The sequence below is a fragment of the Meriones unguiculatus genome, chromosome 3, assembly GCF_030254825.1.
Source record: "Meriones unguiculatus strain TT.TT164.6M chromosome 3, Bangor_MerUng_6.1, whole genome shotgun sequence".
Taxonomy (NCBI): Eukaryota; Metazoa; Chordata; class Mammalia; order Rodentia; family Muridae; genus Meriones; species Meriones unguiculatus.
This window is the reverse complement of record NC_083351.1, coordinates 140,356,259-140,368,269: the sequence shown is the minus strand read 5'-3', so window position 1 is coordinate 140,368,269 and position 12,011 is coordinate 140,356,259. Positions and strand designations below refer to the sequence as shown.

The 12,011-nt window shown below is 47.1% G+C and overlaps 1 protein-coding gene across 14 annotated transcripts in view; it reads left to right on the top strand.

The window, feature by feature from the left end:
• The window catches only part of Apbb2 (amyloid beta precursor protein binding family B member 2), a 308,714-nt gene that overhangs the window by 266,470 nt on the left and 30,233 nt on the right, over nucleotides 1-12,011 (top strand). The window contains exon 1 of one of the 14 annotated variants that reach the window (XM_060380678.1): nucleotides 7,042-7,201. The exons of the other annotated variants lie outside the window; for them this stretch is intronic. The gene's annotated coding sequence lies outside the window, so the exon portion shown is untranslated. Of the gene's footprint in view, nucleotides 1-7,041; nucleotides 7,202-12,011 lie in introns of those variants that run through there. 14 annotated transcript variants of the gene reach the window in all.

Below are 12,011 nucleotides of genomic sequence, written 5' to 3'. Positions count from 1 at the left end.
ATGGTACACAGATGTAGACACAGGCAGAACATCTGTAAAAGAAAAGGAAACGGCACACTTTGAAGAGCCCAATTGCTACTGCTCTGGTTTCTGTAGCGAGTGACGTCGCTGATTTCTCTTTGAGACATTCAGGTCCCTGAGTTGGTGAGAGAAGCCAAGTGGAGAGAAGACAGGTTAAGTGTGGTTCTGGCCTGAAGCTTTAGCTTGGGGGGAGGGGGGATGTGGCTGCTTCTTGGCAAGGGAAGTGACACTAGCAGGCTGTGCCAACCTTCCTCAGAGACTAAGTCAATGCAGCAAGCTCCAAAAAACCAGTTTTGTGACCACTGAGAAATTAGCGTAGTTGTATTTTGCAATCCCACAATTATTTTCTAAAGATTACCAATGTGGCCGTGTTTAGGAAAGTGGAAAACTGCAACAGCCCTAAAGTTTTCAGAAACCCATTCACAGTCAGCCATCTTTAACACCTGAAACCTGATGCTGCTGTGAGCGTTCATAGACAGGTTTGCGCTCTCTCTCTCTCTCTCTCTCTCTCTCTCTCTCTCTCTCTCTCTCTTTGTTTGAGTGTGACCCTGTTTTTCCAGCTCTTAAGGAAAGGCACAACAGTGGGGTTGATGGCTGTACAGAGACGGTGTGCTCCGTGGGAAGCAGCTGCTACTCTGCTCTCTGAGTTGCGTTCCCTGTTGGGTCCTCTCCAGCCAACTCGGAGTTGCGTGGCTCAGTCACCACCAGCCCTGGGATTCCCTGCGCTTGTTTGCTGGAAGGGTTTAGTTTGTGTCTCTAGCCATCTGAAATGTGACGACATGGGAACTCCTGTGGCTCGTTGGTTGGTTGCAGTGTTGGCGATGGAACCTGAGACCTCCCACATGCTGGGCAAACGCCACCACTGCGCTGCCTCCCCTGCCCGTCCTTGTGGTTTAAACAGCATTGACTCAACAACTCATGATGCTACAAATTTGTGTGTGTTTATGAAAAGCAAAGTGTTTGTATTTCAGTTTTTTTTTATTGGATTTTATTTCCCTGCAGTACCAGAGATTGAACCCAAGGCCTTACAAATGCTAGGCACCTACTCTATCACTGATCTACAAACCCTGCCTCTAGCCCCTACCCTTTTTTCAGAAGGTCTAGCCCCGAGACCTTTTTTCAGAAGGTCTCGCTATGTAGCTTAGGCTGGCCTTGAACTCATTCTCCTGCCTCAGCCTCCTCAGAGTTTGTTTGTTTTCTTATTATTAGCTTGACCTAAACTTGTCCCAAACTGGAAGCAATACAAACATCCACTCACTGATGGATGGATAAACTATGGTGTACAGCCAAGCAGTAGAAAATGGAATGGAATGTTTTGCAAGTAGTGAAAATAAAGGAACTCCAAACAGACTTAGCAGTTCACTAAGTGACAGAAATGAGACTTTAAAAACCACACGCTCTATAATTCCATTTATATCGCATTTTGGGAAAAGTAAAATTACTAAGACAGAAATCAGATCGTGGTAAGTAAGGTGGGAAAAATACAGCTCCCTTTCACGCAAGCATTTATCTTGGGGCTGGAGAGATGGCTCAGCTGTTAAGAGCAGTGGCTGCTCTTTCAGAGGACCTGGGTTCAGTTCCCAGCACCCACACTGTGGCTCACAACCGTCTCTAACTCCAATCCCAGGGAACTTCTTCTGACCCCCTAGGGTGCTACGTATGCATACGATATATACAGGGAAAGCACCTGGAGCCATAAAAGTTATGCTAATAAAATATTAGAGCAGAGAGAGAATTCCTCCTGGCCTCACTCCAGTGCTCCACTCTTGTCCTCCTGTCCCACATCTTCCCATTCACATACTCCATCTTCATCGAGTGAGGCTTGAACTTCTGATGTAGAGACACAAGCGTGGCTTTTCTCTAGTGATGGTGGATGATATCGGACAGCTGCTTCCCTCCCCTGAACTGAGTGGGTTGTGAGTGAGCTTGGAGGCACCTGGCTGGCTTTGTCCCCTTGCCTTTCAATGTAGTGCTGCTTGGGGGGAGGGAGGGAGGAAGGGAGGAGCAGAGCAGGGAGGGGAGGGGGGGAGGGGAGGGGCAGAGCAGGGAGGGGAGGGGTAGGGCAGGGGTGAGCACCTTGGAAACTGATTGCTTGTAGTGTTGAGGATTCTGAATCATGGGGGTTGATGATTCTCCAGATGCCCCTTCTTTCACTGCCCTGGCTTTTTGGAACATGGAAACTGTAGGGAGGAGGGGGCTAGTCAGTCTCTTTATGAAAGTCTGGTGGATGCCAGGGAATTGCCCGTGGTCTTTGGTCTAGTAGGAGGTTTTGTGCGCTGAATATTGCATAAAGAAAATGAGCTGTGCTGCCTGCCTGGGGCTTGGAACTCTTCCACATACATCGACTTCTGTTGTAAACATACATTTATTATAAAGAGCCTCTGAGTTTTGTAGGTCAGGACAGGCAATGCCTAGACCACCAGGCCGGAGACTGTCTTGGGGAGGGGGGCAAACTTTCTGTGAGAGGGCGGAGTTAGAGAGCATATGCTAAAACCTGGAGGTCTTTCTATAAAGGTCATGGCCTTAATCCGAATGCAAGCCATGCTTCTGTCTCATGGGTTTGGTGTGGCAGAGTGTGGTTCCTTCTGCAGATACACAGCACAGACTCCAAGAATGACCATGTTGGGGGAACAGGATCCTGTAAATTAAGATCCTGGTCCTGACTGAGTCCTTGCCATTCATTGCCCGGGGTTCTTTGCAGATCTGACCTGAATTCTTTGCTGCCCTTTGCTTGAATTGTGATCACTGTTGGCGTATTTTGCACTAGGATTCTTGCAACTCTTGGTAGTTTAACCAGCTGAGTAAGGACATACCGTCACCAGGCCTTTTCACCAGGCTCTCCACCCCGCACCTCTGCCTTTTAGCCGATCCCAGATGATGGATGCCCTCCCACAGGGAAGTCTGAAAGGTGTTGACCTACAGCAATGCTGCCCAGACCCAAAGATCCCAAACCAAGGGAAGCATAGTTACCGTCTTCTGAGCTCTGGAGAGGGGGCCTCGGGAAGCCTGCTGTGTGGCATTGTCGTTTGACTCCTGTCAGCCATCCTAGGCGCCAGCTCTAGAACTGCCTTCTCCATGCACAGTCCACGAGACACCTGCCCGCAAAGCTTTTTTTGTGGGATCCAGAAGGGGGCTGCTTGTATAACACTGCAGGACCTCTACCCCAAGCCTGCTCACCCCACACCCCCGTGCTCCCACACCCTGCACCTTCATCGTATCAGGTATTATTCACATTATGCTGTGAGAACCAACTGGCCTGGGTGGGGCTTTGATAGTGCAGTGTGATGGAATTGAACACAGTCTCATATGTTCAAGGGGCCCCCCGGTCAGGGCTTATCTCCTAATTTGGGTAGGAAGTTGAAGTGGCTGCTGGTTCAAAGCTGCTTTGATCTCCGGCTGGGGCAGTATAAGCATCTTTGTGGATGGTACTTAAGGATGGTTCAGATTCATGTTATATTTTTCCTAGTAGCTTTCTTTCCAGGAGCAGATGAGAACGCTTTGTTCTATAATGAGCTAAGAGCATAAACGTTGTTATGACATTCCCTTGGCTTTCTTGTTTAATGTTTATACTCATCTAATCAAACAAATTGAAATTGGATTATGTCTGTTGCACATTATAGCAGTTATTATCCAGTTTAAATGCAGGTCTGAAAGAAATAAAATTGATTTTTTTTCCCTGCTATGTTTCTTAGGGATGCATTCTGGGTTATTGGTATGCCTGCTGTATTTTCAGTCAGCTTTGTACAGGGGAGGGGAAGAGAAGTAGCCGTGGGTTGTTTTTTTTTTTTTTTTTTTTTTTTTTTTTTTTTACTCTTAATATATTATGCAAATAAGCTGCAATATTTCATCCTAATTAGGAAGTATGGTGACTTGAGAGTTTGGTGATCTGCTTCCCTGTTTTTATACATCATGCCAGGTTTCTCCTCATGTCAGGTTTTTAAAGAGGATAATAATTTTTAGCAACATTTTTATTTTTAGAAAGAAGAAAAAAACACAGAATAATAGCGTACACCCTTAACGCTCGGTAAGTGCAGGAACAGCTTCCTTATCTGTCAGGGAACATAGTGGGATAAGTACCAAAATTTTACGTGTGACTAAGCCCATTTCTGTGAACTTGGATTATGTCTGTTGCACGTTACAAAGGTTTATCCAGTTTAAATGCAGGTCTGAAAGAAATAAATTTTATTTATTTATTTTTTGTTCTGCTATGGTAGTTGGGGTAAAAAAATTTTTTTACCCCAAGAAGAATGTTTTGGGGGGCTGTATAGGCTGGGTACTCTGTCTGAGGCTAGGGACTTGCTAGGGACTTGGAGTTGACCTAACATATATCCCCCACAAAGCAGATGTTCCAGTACTGCTGACCACTGCCAAAAGCAGGGCCATAGGCAAGGATGCCAAGCCCTGGCCAAAGAGGGAAGAGGCTCCTGAGAGAGATGACTCCTGGATCTGGACACTGACTCACAGTAGGTGTTTGGAAACAGGAGTCTGATTTTTCGTGGTCACTGAAAAACTGAGAAAAGGACTAAAGTCACGGAACATAACCATTAACGTTGATGCATTATCCTATGTCAGGAAATGTGCTCATAGTTGGAACAGCCCCCGAGGCCCTGACTCCGCCCACCTCCGCCTTTGCCTGCCAGGACTCTCAGCATATGCTTGCTTTATTATAGAGGTGTTTATTGTGGTCACCCATGGGAAGAAGCGCCTGGGGCCAGGTCCCAGCGTGAGCCATGCACTAACTCTGACCCTGGCAGGTTGTAGCCAGCGTTACTGTGTTACAGTAGCACAGAATATTGTCAACCGTGAAAGCTGTATCTTGGCGGCCAGAATTTTGATGTGGGCTCCATTGTGAATGTTGACTGGTCAGAGGCTGACCTTGGGTCTCTGACACCTGGGTGAGTAAGTAATAAGTGGTGATGATCCAAATGTGTATTGCCAAACCACAGCAGGTTTGAGGCGGGGGCGGGGGGGTGAAGCCAGTAGTAAGCAATGAAGGTGCTGCCAGTCAGGGACTCTTTATGAAGCAGTCAGTGTATAGGCTGAGATCTGAAGAATGGAGAAAAGACTGGCCAGGCAAGGGGTATAGGTCAAGGCATTTCAGGAGGAGGGAACAGGTAGGGCAAAGGCCCCTGCACTGGGAATAACTAGACACATTCCAGGAACTGGAAGAAGGCTAGAGGCAGAAGAAAGAGCAAGGACTGTTAGCAGCAATGGCTGGAAGGAAAGAGGAGCAAGCATCAGATCCCATTCAACCGCAGGGTCCCCGGAAGTATTCGTGGACCTTCATTGCAAGGGAAGGCTATTGGAGGGTTTTAAGCAAGGGGCATGGATGCTCGAAATTAGTGTGTGTGTGTGTGTGTGTGTGTGTGTGTGTGTGTGTGTGTGTGTTTAAGAGAGGGCCTCATGTAGCCCAGGCTGCCCTTGAACTCACTGTGTAGCAGAGCCTGACCTTGAAATCCTGATCCCCCTGCCTCCATCTTCCTAGTGCAGGGATTTCAAGCATGTGTCACCACAAGAAAGTTTGAAAGGGACCTATGTATGATTGTATGAACACAGTCTGTTAGGGACAAGGAAGGCACGGAGACTCGAAACACCACTGCAGCCATCCCAGTGAGTGAAGATGGTCTCGGGGACCAGGGTGGTAGCACAGTTGGGGAAGCACATTTGAGAGAGCCTTGACTTTTGTCAAGTAGGACTTTCCTACTGGGAGACCCCTCACTCTCACATGGGACTGATTTGTTACTTCAATCCCGCCACAGGCAGAGAGACAGGGACCCACTCTAGAATTGTGTGAGAGGGAGGAGAGCCACCTTGGAATTGCTAATGGGTGAAATCAGTTCATCCCCAGCCTTAGCAATGGCTGCCCTGCCTGCTGAACCTCAAACCTACCCTCAGCGCCTCTTTTGGGCTGTGTTGCATCCAAACCTTGCAGTTGCTGTAAGTAGCCGATTCTGAGTTAAGTCTTTTAAATAACAGAGGCACCACACAGGTCTTAGACTCAGATCACTGTGAGCCAAACAGTGCTCTCCCTGGAAAGACACCTGCTAAGCAGGAAGGGGAGCTATCAGCACAGACGACGGAGCTTAGCAAATGCGCATCATCAACACTGAACAGATAAGTAAATGTTTTAAAACATGAACATCAAGAAGAGATTCCAGTACACCTGTTGTGCTCCTCCAAATCAGACAAACTTCCTCATTTAACACACTCCTTCATTCTCCGCCTCTGCTTCCTATTTTCTGTTCCTCCCTCTGCACAAGGAGTGTGTGGGAGTTTGAATGAAACACAGCCAATACCATCTTCATTTTGCTAATTAATCAAATAACTTATTCTTGCCCAGCACAATGAGACAAAGGAAGTATTCCATGCACACAATGTAATCAGCAAATGAGCTTGCCTTTTCCTTTCAGACTTCTATTTTGACCGCCGGTTCCATTGAAAATGCTGTCAGTTGGCCAGCTGGACACGTTTCTGCTTCCACGTAGGTGGGGGGAGGAGGGGGAGAAGGGCTGACAGCTAGAAAGGACAGTGTTAAGAGTGCCCGAGTGAGCTTGGCTTTTCAGTCAGCCCTTCGGAAGAGGTGTCTTAAGCAGGGATGGAGAGATGAGTCGCTACAAGTAAGGTCTTGGTGCAGATTACACCAGCAGGTGGTCTGTAACCGTCCAACTCAGTTCTCCTTGGGCTCCCTTCTAAAATCTGTTCATTCCGTTCACTTTCTGCTTTGTCCCACAGTCTGTGGCGGAGATTCTCCGGCTGTGGGTAGTAGCACGCATACACAACGAGGTCAGAATTAACTTTCTTTACCAGTCCTGAGACGGCACAAGAGGAATGTTAGTCACAGGGTGGCGGGTTTGCATCACCCCTTTGCATGAAAGACCTTGCAGCTGGAGTACCTGCTTAAGCATCTGGCTGGAGCACCTGGCGGGAGCGCCGCGGGAGGGCCCTGGCTCAGCAGCCAATGGGAGGCGGGGGCCTCGCGGGCGGGGCGGGGCGGCGCGGAAGCAGCTAGCTTGAACTTGAGATGCGAGGACCGCGCGCCGCAGCAGCCGCTGCTTGCTGCTGCCGCCGCTGGCTTAAGCAAGTACATCCAGCCGGCTTAGCTAGGACACCAGGTCCTGGTCCCAGAGCCACGGACAGCGTCTCTACCCTGCCCCGGTACCTGGTAGACCGAGAACCCAAGGTGAGGAAGTTGGAGAGGGGTGGCAGGCCTTTGTCTGCAGGTGCATGGGGTACCAGGCTTGGCGGCAGCGAGGTGGGTCCTGGAGACACGCGGGACAAAGGCCGCAGCCTTGGCGCGCTCAGCGTGATGCCTGGAGGTGGGCAGCCAGCTGGGCTGAGTCGGGAAGACTCGGGGTTGTATGAAATGAGTGGGAGGCATCCCTTTGATCTCAGTTTACCATCTCAGCAGGAAGTGCTGGACAACCGATGGTCTGCCCTGGGCATTCCTGTGATGGCCAGTGTCTTGTGGCTGAGTGTATTCATCTCACATGTGCCTCCTCCCCCCCCCAGAAATGTCCATGGAAATCTCTTCTGAATCAGAAGTGAAAAAATATTACAGGTTTTTAAAATGCAGTGTTTGAATTAAAGGCGATATCCTTTGTGTAGAAAGAGCTCATTTCCAAGTAATTTTATTTATGTGGCAGAATATCGGTATGATTTCCATGGGTAGAAAATGCCTCAAATTCCCAAAATGTAGAATCACGGCCAACTTATTGCATGCATGTTCTTGGCATTGACAAAGTAGAAAGACGCAACGGTTTAAATATTGCTTACAAGACTTGATTAAATTCTTGAGGAATCTTCGCCTTTTCTAGCAATTATCCATTTCCCTGTCCCAATATTGTAACCAGGCACGTCCATCGATCCCCTAATGAATGTGTAGCTGTGAATCTTCATTACTGCTTTGGGTGGGAGGAGGGGGAGGGGGGCAACCCATTAGTCTTTTTCCTTCTTTTGATAACTCCGCAGCTGCAGCCTGCCTTTCAGTTGGCGCCTGAGGGTTAGTGGGGATTCTGCCTGTTTTCTTCTAGTTTTCCCCAGACCAGTAAGTCTTCTCTCTCTCTCTCTCTCTCTCTCTCTCTCTCTCTCTCTCTCCTCTCTTTCTTTCCTCAAACCTTGCTCTGACACAAGGGCATTTTCTGAGTTTCCTACCTAACACACAGATCTTTGCTACTTCTGTCTTAGTCATTTGCTTTTGGAAAGGGGTAAATGTCTACAGATTTTTCACAAGAAGTTAGAGGTAGAAAATGGTGTCAAGAAAACCAGCCCTAAGTTTGGATTTGTGCATTTTTACCTATAACTTTGTAAAATTGCCCATGACTGTGTCCTCAAAGATGAGATGGAAATTAAAGACTTTCCATCAATCATCAACCACTGTCTAGGGGAAAATGTGCCATGGTTCTTGGCTCAGCGATGGAAATCCCGCTTTTTAAAATAATGGGCACAGTATTTTTAGTTCCCATAGCTTTTGAACAGTGGGGAGTCATCTATTTATTTAACAAGCATTTATTGAACATCAGCATGCTGAGCCTTAGTCTGGGGGTGAAGGGCTGGGAAGGTGAGCATGGTGGTTACTTTCTTGCATTCTTGGGACTCCCACTGTGCTGACGTGGAGCCAACGTTAGGTCTTCTGAACTGGAACATACCTAGAGAGCAGAGTGGATGGCCCAAAGCCGTGACCACTGCACCACGAGGTCAGCTGAGCCCTGAGCTGTGGGTATAAGCAGATGGAGCCCAGGACATCTCCACCCAAAGAAGGGGTGTGGAAAGAAGCCAGTTGGATCCATGGGTCTCCCAGGCTTGAACTTCCTTTACCGATCATAGGTTCCTCTCAGAGTAGCCTGGGCTGTGAGCAGAACCAGAGCCGAGCTCTAAGGGTTTGAGCAGTGGCATTGTTCTCTCAGCTGCGGTAATTCTCTGTTACAAAAACCATCAGTCATGCCATCTCTTACTGTCACCTGAGCAGCTTCTGTCTGGAGCAAACCCTCGGAAACATAAATTCCATCCTGCGCTACTGACTAAGCAAACCTTATGTCTCTCACAGTCTGCAGCGTGCTGAGATGGGTTCTGGGGTGGGGAACCTCAAGCGTACTTGGGAAGCCTCCCCTCTGGATGCACCAAGGTAGAGAGAAGATTCATGCCAGATAACTTCATATTTGCCCGAATTTCCAGTCTTCCGCCAATTTTATCTATGATATACTAAATAGAAGTGAAACTTCTTCTTTCTTAAGCACCTATATTAAACACAAACCATGACTTTTTTTTTTTTTAAATTCTTAGACCATTGAATCTTAGGCCCTAGGATGGTGCTTGTATCTCATAAAATACTGAACTTCAGGATGTATCAGTGAACAAATGTAGATAGAAATTCTTCAGTGTCTGTTGTAGAGTTTAATTGTAATCATCTGGTTAGTAATAATCCGTAGGTTAATCTGTTTGGCATCTATAGAGAATCTGTGAAGCAGACACTTTAGGAATTACACAGAGAATGAGACCGTCCATGCTCAAAGAGACCCAGGAAAACAGTTCTGGAAACAGCAAGATCATAGAGACTTGGTCTTTCTTAAAGACAGTCAACAGCATGGCATAACGGACGGTAAGTAGCTCAGTGGAGAGGGGCCACCAGAACACAGCCCACCCTGGGAGTTGAGGCTTCAGTTGGGCTTGAATGGTATGGCCAGAATGGCAAAACGGGGGTGTGGGGGGGAGACCAGTGGTCTGTGTGCAGACGGAAGATTCAGGTAGGAATAAGACCATACAGGGTCCTTGAACTGTGGTTGCAGCTCTGACTTTTGTTTTGATGGTCGAGAGACCTCTTGAAGGGTAGTAGCAAGGAGAACGCCAGTCTCTAATCTACTTCATAGAAGCAGATCCTGGAGAGGGCGCTCAAGAAAGGACACTAGGAGCAAAGGGTCCAGGGGCCAGTTGTGGTCCAGGCGGGATTAGTACATGATGGAGGGCGTGAAGAGAAACAAGCAGGGTGAGGAGATGCTCTCAAGGCCGAACTGACAGGTTGGCTATGGGAGATGCAGGAAGGCGGTGATGTGGATTCATTGGTTATTTCTGTTGGGAATACATGTTAATGGGGATTGTTCAAGGACAGGGTTATTAAGCAGTGGAGTGACTCACTTTAAATTTATGTTGTGTCAAGACCTTGGCTTCATTTTGTGGGCTCCTACAGTCCACATACCCAGTGGACTCTTACGCTTTTGACTATTTTTTCCAAGACGCTTTACCCTTCCGTGCTCTTGACGGTCATTTTCTACTTGTTATAAGACCTCAAGCATTTTCTCCCCGTCTCTGCTCTAAATAAAAAATAAAGGGGATTCAGAATAAGGGGGGGGAGAATTCAGCATATATATGAAATTATTCACCATGGCTCCCGGTTCTATAAGAAACCATTGATGGTTTCCCATTTTCTATATTTCTAACAACTGATTATAGTTAAAACTCTTCTATGGGTGTGTCCAATGGAAAGGCTGGACTCCCATGGCAGCTTGGCAGAGAATTCACTGGCATTTGAGGAAGCTAGAAGGACCATTTCTTTGTATGTGAAAAGCAGGGCAACAAAACACAGGTGTTCCTTGTCTTAAATTGGGGGGGCATCCAGTAAATTATTTCATGAGCCCCCCAGTAAATTGAAAATATTGTAAGCAGAAAATACCTTTAAAGCCCATACCTGACATTGTTGCCTAGCAAGCCTATACACTGGTTGTTGTTTTTTTTCTCTTGATCACATAGAAAACTGTGGGCCACGGCTCACTGCCCAGCTTCACAAGAGCCCATTGTACTAACTCTTGCGAGCCTGAGAAAAGATCAAAATTCAAAGTATAGTTTCGACTGAATGCATATCGCTTTCCTGCCTTCAGAAGGCTGTAAAAATGGTCAAGTTGAGTCACTTTAAGTGAGGACAGTCTGCGTTTGGTTGCTGAATGGATTTCTCTGTCATCTCCACAGAATTATGAACCTGAAAATTAAGGGCAACTGTGACGGGAAACACAGGTTTAGAAAATAATTTTCGTTTTGCAAAACTATATGGATGCAAAACATTCTGTCTGCAGTCAGAATTTTTAGCAGCTGGGAAGGAGCAGGAGTGAGTGGGGCTGCCAGCCTTTCTGATCTGGAGGCCTGGACTGGTTACCCTACAACTTGTAAGCTTGTCGGGGGCGGGGGGATGAATAAATGATGACGGTTGAAATAATTATGATAGAAGGGAAGCAGAAAGCAGCTGCCGAAAGCACAGCCGTCATTTGGGGCCAGGTTGGCCTGATTCTGTCATGTCAGAGTGCGCGTCTATTTGTTGAGCTATCTGTGTATGCTATTTCCGAGGGTCTGCTGTGCTCTTGTCTTCGTCTCTTCCCCATTGAAAGATGCTAAGTGTCACAGCTTGCTAGTGACATTAAAAAAAATGGCTGAATTAAAGATCCACATGGATAAGCATGTAGGGCTTCCATAGATGTGTTGTCTTGGTGTGTGTGGGGGGGCACAGACAGAGATAGAGAAGAGGGATGGAGAAAGAGGCTGGGATTGAACCCAGGGCTTCGTGTCTATCACTGAGCTGTATCCACAGCTAGATTTTTTTTTTAATGGGTTTTGGAGGGTTGACAAATTGGAGACTCTTCTGATCTGACATTTTGGTTTTTAATGGTAGTTAAACTTTGAGGTTATCCCCCAACGTTCATGTGCTGGAAACTGAGTCCTTGCTTGGCTGATGTTAAGGTGACAGGCCTTTAAGATCTAGTCCTACCTAGTTCAAAGAAATTACATCAGGGGGCAGCATGCTGTAAGTTACTGGTGCAGGGAAGTCCCGTGAAAGCCGAATTTTAGAAGTGAGTCTAGCAACCCTCCCAAATCTCTCTGGCTTCCTGTTTTGCCAGGTGATCCAATGCTCACACTCTGATGTCATCACCATATTTGATATAGCCAAAGACTGTCATCAGAGCTGAACTTTGGACCTACAGTAATAAACTTCTTTTCTGTATAAAGTACCC